We start from the raw sequence: 12247 nt of genomic DNA on the forward strand, positions 1-12247 counted from the left end.
CCAGCAACTCAAGACGTTATGAATGCCTAGCAGTCGCATAGTGATGATTACTCCTTGGTTCAGTGCGGCATGCTTTACAGCTTAGAACCGGGGCTTCAAAAGTGTTTTGAGCAACACGGAGCATATGAAATGTTCCAAGAGCTAAAAATGGTTTTCCAAGCTCATGCCCGGGTCGAGAGATATGAAGTCTCCGACAAGTTCTACAGTTGTAAGATGGAGGAGAATAGTTCCGTCAGCGAGCACATACTCAAAATGTCTGGGTTGCACAACCGCTTGTCTCAGCTGGGAGTTAATCTCCCGGATGACGCGGTCGTTGACAGAATCCTTCAATCGCTTCCACCTAGCTACAAGAGCTTTGTGATGAACTTCAATATGCAGGGGATGGAAAAGACCATTCCTGAGGTCTATTCAATGCTGAAATCAGCGGAGGTGGAGATCAAAAAGGAACATCAAGTGTTGATGGTGAATAAAACTACTAAGTTCAAGAAAGGCAAGGGTAAAAGGAACTTCAAGAATGACGGCAAGGGAATAGCCGCGCCCGGTAAGCAAGCTGCCGGGAAGAAGCCAAAGAATGGACCCAAGCCTGAGACTGAGTGCTTTTATTGCAAGGGAAACGGTCACTGGAAGCGGAACTGCCCCAAGTACTTAGCGGATAAGAAGGCCGGCAATACCAAAGGTATATGTGATATACATGTTATTGATGTGTACCTAACCAGCGCTCGTAGTAGCTCCTGGGTATTTGATACCAGTGTGGTTGCTCATATTTGTAACTCAAAACAGGAGCTGCGGAATAAGCGGAGACTGGCGAAGGACGAGGTGACGATGCGCGTTGGAAATGGTTCCAAGGTCGATGTGATCGCCGTCGGCGCGCTACCTCTACATCTACCCACGGGATTAGTTTTAAACCTCAATAATTGTTATTTAGTACCAGCTTTGAGCATGAACATTGTAGCTGGATCTTGTTTAATGCGAGATGGCTACTCATTTAAATTCGAGAATAATGGTTGTTCCATTTATATGAGAGATATGTTTTATGATCATGCCCCGCTGGTCAATGGTTTATTTTTGTTTAATCTCGAACGTGATGTTACACATATTCATAGTGTGAATGCCAAAAGATGTAAGGTTGATAATGATAGTCCCACATACTTGTGGCACTGCCGCCTTGGTCACATTGGTGTCAAACGCATGAAGAAACTCCATGCAGATGGACTTTTGGAGTCTCTTGATTATGAATCATTTGACACATGCAAACCATGCCTCATGGGCAAAATGACCAAGACTCTGTTCTCCGGAACAATGGAGCGAGCAACCAACTTATTGGAAATCATACATACTGATGTGTGCGGTCCAATGAGTGTTGAGGCTCATGGTGGTTATCGTTATGTCCTCACCCTCACTGATGACTTAAGTAGATATGGGTATGTCTACTTGATGAAACACAAGTCTGAGACCTTTGAAAAGTTCAAGGAATTTCAGAGTGAGGTTGAGAATCAACGTGACAGGAAAATAAAGTTCTTACGATCAGATCGTGGAGGGGAATATTTGAGTCACAAATTTGGCACGCACTTAAGGAAATGTGGAAATGTTTCACAACTCACACCGCCTAGAACACCTCAGCGTAATGGTGTGTCCGAACGTCGAAATCGCACTCTATTGGATATGGTGTGATCTATGATGTCTCTTACCGATCTACCGCTATCATTTTGGGGTTATGCTATAGAGACTGGCGCATTCACTTTAAATAGGGCTCCGTCGAAATCCGTTGAGACGACACTGTATGAATTGTGGTTTGGGAAGAAACCTAAGCTCTGAAAGTTTGGGGATGCGATGCTTATGTCAAGAAACTTCAACCTGAAAAGCTCGAACCCAAATCGGAAAAATGCGTCTTCATAGGATACCCTAAGGAAACTATTGGGTATACCTTCTACCTCAGATCCGAAGTCAAGATCTTTGTTGCCAAGAATGGATCCTTTCTAGAGAAAGAGTTTCTCTCGAAAGAAGTAAGTGGGAGGAAAGTAGAACTTGATGAAGTATTGCCTCTTGAACCGGAGAGTAGCGGAGCTCAAGAAAATGTTTCTGTGGTGCCTGCACCGACTAGATAGGAAGTTAATGATGATGATCATGAAACTTCAGATCAAGTTGCTACTGAACTTCGTAGGTCCACAAGGACACGTTCCGCACCAGAGTGGTACAGCAACCCTGTCTTGGAAATCATGTTGTTAGACAATGGTGAACCTTCGAACTATGAAGAAGCGATGGCGGGCCCGGATTCCGACAAATGGCTTGAAGCCATGAAATCCGAGATAGGATCCACGTATGAAAACAAAGTATGGACTTTGACTGACTTGCCCGATGATCGGCGAGCCATAGAAAATAAATGGATCTTTAAGAAAAAGACGAACGTGGATGGCAATGTGACCATCTATAAAGCTCGGCTTGTCGCTAAGGGTTATCAACAAGTTCAAGGGGTTGACTATGATGAGACCTTCTCACCCGTAGCGAAGCTGAAGTCTGTCTGAATCATGTTAGCAATTGCCGCATTCTATGATTATGAGATATGGCAAATGGACGTCAAAACGGCATTCCTTAATGGTTTCCTTAAGGAAGAATTGTATATGATGCAGCCAGAAGGTTTTGTCGGTCCTAAGAATGCTGACAAGGTGTGCAAGCTCCAACGCTCAATCTATGGGCTGGTGCAAGCATCTCAGAGTTGGAACATTCGCTTTGATGAGATGATCAAAGCGTTTGGGTTTACGCAGACTTATGGAGAAGCCTGTGTTTACAAGAAAGTGAGTGGGAGCTCTGTAGCGTTTCTCATGTTATATCTGGATGACATACTATTGATGGGGAATGATATAGAATTCTTGGAAAGCATAAAGGCCTACTTGAATAAGTGTTTTTCAATGAAGGACCTTGGAGAAGCTGCTTATATATTGGGCATCAAGATCTATAGAGATAGATCGAGATGCCTCATTGGTCTTTCACAAAGCACATACCTTGACAAGATATTGAAGAAGTTCAATATGGATCAGTCCAAGAAGGGGTTCTTGCTTGTATTACAAGGTGTGAGATTGAGCACGGCTCAATGCCCGACCACGGCAGAAGATAGAGAAAAGATGAGTGTCATCCCCTATGCCTTGGCCATAGGGTCTATTATGTATGCCATGCTGTGTACCAGACCTGATGTAAACCTTGCCGTAAGTTTGGTAGGAAGGTACCAAAGTAATCCCGGCATGGAACACTGGACAGCGGTCAAGAATATCCTGAAGTACCTGAAAAGGACTAAGGATATGTTTCTCGTTTATGGAGGTGACGAAGAGCTCGTCGTAAAGGGTTACGTCGATGCTAGCTTCGACACAGATCTGGATGACTCCAAGTCACAAATCGGATACGTGTATATTTTGAATGGAGGGGCAGTCAGCTGGTGTAGTTGCAAGCAAAGCGTCGTGGCGGGATCTACATGTGAAGCGGAGCATCGCTTCAACTCCATTCGTGAAAATGTTCAAGATGGAGACATAGAGATTTGTAAAGTGCATACGGACCTGAATGTCACAGATCCGTTGACTAAACCTCTTCCACGTGCAAAACATGATCAACACCAGAACTCTATGGGTGTTCGATTCATCACAATGTAACTAGGTTATTGACTCTAGTGCAAGTGGGAGACTGTTGGAAATATGCCCTAGAGGCAATAATAAAATGGTTATTATTATATTTCCTTGTTCATGATAATTGTCTATTGTTCATGCTATAATTGTGTTATCCGGAAATCGTAATACATGTGTGAATACATAGACCATAACATGTCCCTAGTGAGCCTCTAGTTGACTAGCTCGTTGATCAATAGATGGTTACAGTTTCCTAACCATGGACATTGGATGTCATTGATAATGGGATCACATCATTAGGAGAATGATGTGATGGACAAGACCCAATCCTAAGCATAGCACAAGATCGTGTAGTTCGTCTGCTAAAGCTTTTCTAATGTCAAGTATCTTTTTCCTTAGACCATGAGATTGTGCAACTCTCGGATACCGCAGGAGTACTTTGGGTGTGCCAAACGTCACAACGTAACTGGGTGGCTATAAAGGTACACTGCGGGTATCCCCGAAAGTATCTGTTGGGTTGGCACGAATCGAGACTGGGATTTGTCACTCCGTATGACGGAGAGGTGTCTCTGGGCCCACTCGGTAGGACATCATCATAATGAGCTCAGTGTGATCAAGGAGTTGATCACGGGATGATGTGTTACGGAACGAGTAAAGAGACTTTCCATAACGAGATTGAACAAGGTATCGGTATACCGACGATCGAATCTCGGGCAAGTGTTATACCGGTAGACAAAGGGAATCGTATACGGGATTGATTGAATCCTTGACATCGTGGTTCATCCGATGAGATCATCGCGGAGCATGTGGGAGCCAACATGGGTATCCAGATCCCGCTGTTGGCTATTGGCCGGAGAGATGTCTCAGTCATGTCTGCATGCCTCCCGAACCCGTAGGGTCTACACACTTAAGGTTCGATGACGCTAGGGTTATAGGGAATAGATGTATGTGGTTACCGAATGTTGTTCAGAGTCCCGGATGAGATCCCGGACGTCACGAGGAGTTCCGGAATGGTCCGGAGGTAAAGATTTATATATGGGAAGTCCCGTTTTGGACACCGGAAGTATTCTCGGCGTTATCGGTAACGTACCGGGACCACCAGAAGGGTTCAGGGGTCCACCGGGAGGGGCCACCAGCCCCGGAGGCCTGCGTGGGCCAAGTGTGGGAAGGGACCAGCCCCTATGTGGGCTGGTGCGCCCCCCACAAGAGGCCCAAGGCGCAGGTAATGGGAGAGGGGGGAAACCCTAGGCTCAGATGGGCCTAAGGCCCACCTATGGTGCACCCCCCTCTCTCCCCCTATGGCCGCCCCCTAGATGCATCTAGGGCTGGCCGCCACCCCTAGGGGGGAACCCTAGATGGGGGCGCAGCCCCTCCCCTTCCCCTATATATAGTGGGGGTTTTGGGGCTGCCAGAGACACGAGTCTCCCTCTCTCTTGGCGCAGCCCTACCCCTCTCCCTCCTCGTCTCTCGCAGTGCTTGGCGAAGCCCTGCTGGAGTGCCTCGCTCCTCCACCACCACCACGCCGTCGTGTTGCTGCTGGACGGAGTCTTCCCCAACCTCTCCCTCTCTCCTTGCTGGATCAAGGCGCGGGAGACGTCACCGGGCTGCACGTCTGTTGAACGTGGAGGCACCGTTGTTCGGTGCTTAGATCGGAATCGACCGCGATCTGAATCGCTTCGTGTACGACTCCACCGACCGTGTTCTTGCAACACTTCTGCATCGCGATCTTCAAGGGTATGAAGATGCACTCCCCTCTCTCTCATTGCTAGTCTCTCCATAGATTGATCTTGGTGATGCGTAGAAATTTTTTAATTTCTGCAACGATCCCCAACACCCGGTACCCTCCGAAACACTTCCGGCGTCCAAATATCATCGTCCTATATATCAATTTTTACCTCTCGACCATTTCGAGACTCCTCATCATGTCCATGATCTCATCCAGGACTCCGAACAACATTCGGTCACCAAATCACATAACTCATATAACATTATATCATCAACGAACGTTAAGCGTGCGGACCCTACGGGTTCGAGAACTATGTATACATGATCGAGACACGACACCTCTCCGGTCAATAACCAATAGCGAAACCTGGATGCCCATATTGACTCCTACATATTCTACAAAGATCTTTATCGGTCGAACCGTTATGACAACATATGTAATTCCCTTTGTCCATCGGTATGTTACTTGTCCGAGATTTGATCCTCGGTATCTCTATACCTAGTTCAATCTCATTACCGGCAAGTCTCTTTACTCATTCCGTAATACATTAGCTCGTGACTAACACATTAGTCATTTGCTTGCAAGCTTATGATGTGTATTACTGAGAGGGCCCAGAGATACCTCTCCGATAGTCGAAGTGACAAATCCTAATCTCGATCTATGCCAACTTAACAAAAACCTTCGAAGATACCTGTAGAGCATCTTTATGATCACCCAGTTACGTTGTGACGTTTGATAGCGCACAAGGCATTCCTTCGGTATCTGGGAGTTGCATAATCTCATAGTCGAAGGAATATGTATTTGACATGAAGAAAGCAATAGCAATAAAACTGAACGATCATTATGCTAAGCTAACGGATGGGTCTTGTCCATCACATATTCTCCTAATGATGTGATCCCGTTATCAAATGACGACTCATGTCCATGGTTAGGAAACCTTAACCATCTTTGATCAACGAGCTAGTCTAGTAGAGGCTTACTAGGGACACGGTGTTTTTTTATGTATTCACACATGTATTTAAGTTTCCGATCAATACAATTCTAGCATGAATAATAAACCTTTATCATGAATAAAGAAATATAAAATAACAACTTTATTATTGCCTCTAGGGCATATTTCCTTCAGTGTCCCACTTGCACTAGTGTCAATAATCTAGATTACATTGTAATGAATCTAACACCCATGGAGTCTTAGTGCTAATCATGTTTTGCTCGTGGAAGAGGCTTAGTCAACGGGTCTGCTACATTCGGATCCGTATGTATCTTGCAAATTTCTATGTCTCCATCCTTGACTTGTTCACGATTGAAGTTGAAGCGTCTCTTGATGTGTTTGGTTCTCTTGTGAAACCTGGATTCCTTCACCAAGGCAATTGTTCCAGTGTTGTCACAAAAGATTTTCACTGGACCTGATGCACTAGGTATTACACCCAGATCGGATATGAACTCTTTCATCCAGACTCCTTCATTTGCTGCTTCCGAAGCAGCTATGTACTCCGCTTCACACATAGATCCCGCCACGACGGTCTGCTTGGAACTGCATCAACTGACAGCTCCACCATTCAATATAAATACGTATTCGGTTTGTGACTTATAGTCATCCGGATCAGTGTCAAAGCTAGCATCGACGTAACCATTTACGACGAGCTCTTTGTCACCTCCATTAACGAGAAACATATCCTTGGTCCTTTTCAGGTACTTCAGGATGTTCTTGACCGTTGTCCAGTGATCCACTCCTGGATTACTTTGGTACCTCCCTGCCAGACTTATGGCAAGGCACACATCAGGTTTGGTACACAACATAGCATACATGATAGAACCTATGGCTGAGGCATAGGGAATGACTTTCATTTTCTCTCTATCTTCTGCAGTGGTTGGGCTTTGAGTTTGACTCAACTTCCCACCTTGTAACACAAGCAAGAACCCTTTCTTTGACTGATCCATTTTGAACTTCTTCAAAACTTTGTCAAGGTATGTGCTTTGTGAAAGTCTTATTAAGCGTCTTGATCTATCTCTATATATCTTGATGCGTATATATAAGCAGCTTCACCGAGGTCATTCATTGAAAAACTCTTATTCAAGTATCCTTTTATGCTATCCAGAAATTCTATATCATTTCCAATCAACAATATGTCATCTACATATAATATCAGAAATGCTACAGAGCTCCCACTCACTTTCATGTAAATACAGGCTTCACCGAAAGTCTGTACAAAACCGTATGCTTTGATCACCTCATCAAAGTGTATATTCCAACTCCGAGATGCTTTCACCAGTCCATAGATGGATCACTAGAGTTTGCACACTTTGTTAGCACCTTTAGGATCGACAAAACCTTCTGGTTGCATCATATACAACTCTTCTTTAAGAAATCCATTAAGGAATGCGGTTTTGATGTCCATTTGCCAGATTTCATAATCATAAAGTGCGGCAATTTCTAACATGATTCGGACGGTCTTAAGCATCACTACGGGTGAGAAAGTCTCATCGTAGTCAACCCCCTAAACTTGTAGAAAACTTTTTGCGACAAGTTGAGCTTTGTAGACAGTAACATTACCATCTGCGTCAGTCTTCTTAAAGATCCATTTATTCTCTATGGCTTGCCGATCATCAGGCAAGTCCACCAAAGTCCACACTTTGTTCTCATACATGGATCCTATCTCAGATTTCATGGCCTCAAGCCATCTGTCGGAATCTGGGCTCATCATAGCTTCTTCATAGTTTGTAGGTTCGCCGTGGTCGACTAACATGACTTCCAGGACAGGATTACTGTACCAATCGGGTGCGGATTGTGCTCTGGTTGACCTACGAAGTTCAGTAGCAAGCTTGGTCTGAAGTTTCATGATCATTGTCGTTATCTTCCTCTCCAGTTGGTGTAGGCATCACGGGAATGGTTTTCTGTGATGTGCTACTTTCTAATTCGAAAGAAGGTACAATTACCTCATCAAGTTCTACTTTCCTCCCACTCACTTCTTTCGAGAGAAACTCCTTCTTCAGAAAGGTTCCATTCTTGGCAACAAAGATCTTGCCATCGGATCTGTGGTAGAAGGTGTACCCAACTGTTTCCTTAGGGTATCCTATGAAGACGCACTTCTTCTATTTGGGTTCGAGCTTATCAGGCTGAAGCCTTTTGGCATAAGTGTCGCAACCCCAAACTTTAAGAAACGACAGCTTAGGTTTCTTGCCAAACCACAGTTCATACGGTGTCGTCTCAACGGATTTAGACGGTGCCCTATTTAACGTGAATGCAGCTGTCTCTAATGCATAACCCCAAAATGACAGTGGTAAATCGGTAAGAGACATCATAGATCGCACCATGTCTAATAAAGTACGGTTACGATGTTCGGACACACCATTACGTTGTGGTGTTCCAGGTGGCGTGAGTTGTGAAACAATTCCACATTGTTTTAAATGAAGGCCAAACTCATAACTCAAATATTCGCCTCTGCGATCAGATCGTAGAAACTTTATTTTCTTGTTACGATGATTCTCCACTTCACTCTGAAATTCTTTGAACTTTTCAAATGTTTCAGACTTGTGTTTCATTAAGTAGATATACCCATATCTGCTCAAATCATCTGTGAAGGTCAGAAAATAACGATACCCGCCACGTGCCTCAACACTCATCAGACCGCATACATCGGTATGTATTATTTCCAATAAGTCATTAGCTCGCTCCATTGTTCTAGAGAATGGAGTTTTAGTCATCTTGCCCATGAGGCATGGTTCGCAAGTATCAAATGATTCATAATCAAGTGATTCCAAAAGTCCATCTGTATGAAGTTTCTTCATGCGCTTTACACCAATATGACCTAAACGGCAGTGCCACAAATATGTTGCACTATCATTATCAACTTTGCATCTTTTCGCATCAATATTATGAATATGTGTATCACTACAATCGAGATTCAACAAGAATAGACCACTCTTCAAGGGTGCATGACTATAAAAGATATTACTCATATAAATAGAACAACCATTATTCTCGGATTTAAATGAATAACCGTCTCGCACTGAACAAGATCCAGATATACTGTTCATGCTCAACACTGGCACCAAATAACAATTATTCAGGTCTAAAACTAATCTCGAAGGTAGATGTAGAGGTAGCGTGCCAACGGCGATCACATCGACCTTGGAACCGTTCCCGACGCGCATCGTCACCTCGTTCTTAGCCAATATTTGTTTAATCTGTAGCTCCTGTTTCGAGTTACAAATATGAGAAACCGAACCAGTATCAAATACCCAGACGCTACTATGAGCATTAGTAAGGTACACATCAATAACATGTATATCAAATATACCTTTGCTCACCTTGCCATCCTTCTTATCCGCCAAGTATTTGGGGCAGTTCCGCTTCCAATGACCAGTCCCTTTGCAGTAGAAGCACTCAGTTTCAGGCTTGGGTCCAGCTTTGGGCTTCTTCCCGGGAGTGACAACTTGTTTGTCATTCTTCTTGAAGTTCCCTTTCTTTCCCTTGCCCTTTTACTTGAAACTAGTGGTCTTGTTTACCATCAACACTTGATGATCCTTCTTGATTTCTACCTCCGAGGCCTTAAGCATTGCGAAGACCTTGGGAATTGTTTTGTTCGTCCCTTGCATATTATAGTTCATCACGAAGCCTTTGTAGCTTGGTGGCCGTGATTGAAGAACTCTGTCAATACACAATCAACTGGAAGATCAACTCCCAGCTAAGTCAAGTGATTATAATACCTAGACATTTTGAGTATGTGTTCACTGACAGAACTGTTCTCCTCCATCTTGTAGCTATAGAACTTGTTGGAGACTTCATATCTCTCAACCCGGGCATTTGCTTTGAAATATTAACTTCAACTCTTGGAACATCTCATATGCTCCATGACATTTGAAATGTCTTTGCAGTCCCGGTTCTAAGCCGTAAAGCATGGCACATCGAACTATCGAGTAGTCATCAGATCGAGCTTGCCAGACGTTCAAAACACCAGCTTCTGCTCCTGCAGCGGGCCTTTCACCTAGCGGTGCATCAAGGACATAATTCTTCTGTGCAGCAATGAGGATAATCCTCAAGTTACGGACCCAGTCCGTGTAGTTGCTACCATCATCTTTCAATTTAGGTTTCCCTAGGAACGCATTAAAATTCAGGGGAACGATAGCTCGGGCCATTGATCTACAACATAGATATGCAAAACTATAAGACTAAGTTCATGATAAATTAAGTTCAATTAATCAAATTACTAAAGAACTCCCACTTAAATAGACATCCCTCAAGTCATCGAAGTGATACGTGATCCAAATCAACTAACCCATGTCCGATCATCACGTGAGATGGGGTAGTCATCAATGGTGAACATCTCTATGTTGATCATATCTACTATATGATTCACGTTCGAATTTTCGGTCTCCAATGTTCCAAGGCCATGTCTGTACATGCTAGGCTTGTCAAGTTTAACCCAAGTATTTTGCATGTGCAAAACTATCTTACACCCGTTGTATGTGAACGTAGAGTCTATCACACCCGATCATCATGTGGTGTCTCGAAACGACGAACTGTAGCAATGATGCATACTCAGGGGCAACACTTTTACCTTGAAATTTAGTGAAGGGATCATCTTATAATGCTATCGTCGTACTAAGCAAAATAAGATGCATAAAAGATAAACATCACATGCAATCAAAATATGTGACATGATATGGCCATCATCATCTTGTGCTTTTGATCTTCATCTCCAAAGCATCATTATGATCTCCATCATCACCGGCTCGACACCTTGATCTCCATCGTCGCGTCATGGTCATCTCGCCAACTATTGCTTCTACAACTAATGCTAACTCATAGTGATAAAGTAAAGCAATTACATGGCATTTGCATTTCATACAATAAAGAGACAACCATAAGGCTCCTGTCGGTTGCCTGATATCTTACAAAACATGATCATCTCATACAATAACGTATATCACATCATGTCTTGACCATATCACATCACAACATACCCTGCAAAAACAAGTTAGACGTCCTCTACTTTGTTGTTGCAAGTTTTACGTGGCTGCTACGAGTTTCTAGCAAGAACCGTTCTTACCTACGGCAAAAACCACAACGGTGATTCGTCAAGTTTGTTGTTTTAACCTTCTTCAAGGACCGGCCGTAGTCAAATTCGATTTAACTAAAGTTGGAGAAATAGACACCCGTCAGCCACCTTTATGCAAAACTAGTTGCATGTCAGTCGGTGGAACCGGTCTCATGTGCGTGGACATGTAAGGTTGGTCCGGGCCGCTTCATCCCACAATACCGCTGAATCAAAATAAGACATTGGTGGTAAGCAGTATGACTATCACCGCCCACAACTCTTTGTGTTCTACTCGTGCATATCATCTACGCATATACATGGCTCATGATGCCACTGTTGGGAATCGTTGCATGAAAAACAAAAAAATTCTACGCACACGCAATGATCTATGCATGGAGATGCATAGCAACGAGGGGGAGAGTATGTCTACGTACCCTCGTAGACTGTAAGCGGAAGCGTTTGACAACGCGGTTGATATAGTCGAACTTCTTCGCGCTCCAACCGATCAAGTACCGAACACACGGCACCTCCACGTTCTACACATGTTCAGCTCTAGGACGTCCTCCACCTTCATGATCCAACAAGACCGCGAGGTAGTAGATGAGTTCCGACATCACGACGGTGTGGTGACGGTGATGTGATGTGATCTCCGCAGGGCTTCACATAAGCACTACGAAAATATGACCGAGGGAGTAAACGGTGGACGGGGGCGCCGCACACGGCTAAGACAATGTTGTGTCATTGTGTGGCGCCCCCTCCCCAAATATATATAGGTGGGAGGGGAGAGAAGGCAGCCTAGGGTAGCCAGGGCGCGCCCCAAGGGGCTGGCCGCCGGCCCTAGGGCTCCTGCCCTCCTGCGCCCCCTCCTT

This window comes from Aegilops tauschii, chromosome 4 (assembly GCF_002575655.3).
Source record: "Aegilops tauschii subsp. strangulata cultivar AL8/78 chromosome 4, Aet v6.0, whole genome shotgun sequence".
In the NCBI taxonomy this organism is placed as follows: Eukaryota; Viridiplantae; Streptophyta; class Magnoliopsida; order Poales; family Poaceae; genus Aegilops; species Aegilops tauschii.